The sequence below is a fragment of the Fukomys damarensis genome, unplaced genomic scaffold, assembly GCF_012274545.1.
Source record: "Fukomys damarensis isolate Sample0158 unplaced genomic scaffold, DMR_v1.0_HiC HiC_scaffold_34, whole genome shotgun sequence".
Classification (NCBI taxonomy): Eukaryota; Metazoa; Chordata; class Mammalia; order Rodentia; family Bathyergidae; genus Fukomys; species Fukomys damarensis.
This window is the reverse complement of record NW_022900946.1, coordinates 20,044,141-20,045,316: the sequence shown is the minus strand read 5'-3', so window position 1 is coordinate 20,045,316 and position 1,176 is coordinate 20,044,141.

Here is a 1,176-nt window from a genome sequence, read left to right as displayed (position 1 = left end):
ATAGGAATGAGCTAGGAGTATGGCTTTTCTTTTTGAGGAGATAAAATGTTCTGAAATTAGACAGTGGTAATGTTTGTACACATAATGAATATACTAAAAACCACTGGATTTTGTGTTCTAAAGTGAATTATACAACTTAAAAGACAAGCAGGTAGGAAAACTCCATCCAACAGATACAAATGTTTATTATCTAAAATATTTATGAAATGCTACAAATAACTAAATTCAGCAGCTAGATTCTAAATAGTAGTCAAAGGAGCTATAATATTTCTATAGAGTGAAGTAAAAAGCAGAAATTCACATGGGAAAATCTCACAGCCTCACATATAATGAAATAAAACCAAGATATGACTCATTGTATCCCTATTAAAACTTTTAAAGTAACATACAATGCTTTGGGCATAACATATTTTAAAAATCTTTCTGAAGGACAGCTGTGTTAACCAATATTTCACATTTCAAGATATTCTGGGAACAACAGGAGAAAAATATGTATATTGCAAGGTGGTGGAAAATATACACAAGGCAGCTCTTGGAAAGCTTATCAGTAAGGAGACCCGGGAGTAACAAATGCCTACAGGAAACAGCTAAGTAATAGAGCATATGAACTTTGTTGGTGTGTGGATTCCACACGTGGAATAAAGGTCCATGAAGAAAGCAAAGCATGTTTGTGCCTGCTATGGTCATAACTATGGAGAACCTGGGAAGCTAGACTCTAATAGTGAAGACAAAGGAGAAGTTGATAAGGAAGGGTTTGAAGTTTAACCTTCATTTGAGCCCCATGATAAACACAATCATATACTGCAAATGTACTAATTTTTTTTAAATCTTCATTTGATTTTCTTTTTTTCTTTCATTTTTTTTTGAGACAGTGGTCTTTCTCTGTTACCCAGGCTTCCCTTGAACTAGGTTCAAGTGATTCTCCTACCTCAACCTCCCAAGAGGCTGGAAATACAGGCATTCTTTACCACACAGGCTTTTTCTTTCTTCTTACATCCCTTCTCTATATCTCTTTAATGGGGAATGACAGAAGATATTGTGAACTAGAACACTTAATATTACACAAACCCACAGATTTTTCTGATACAAACCAAGGCAGAATAATCTCACTCTTGGACTAAGTATTCAGTACTTTTCCATGGTAGCAATGCATTGTCTTTCATGGTAATCAGTAGG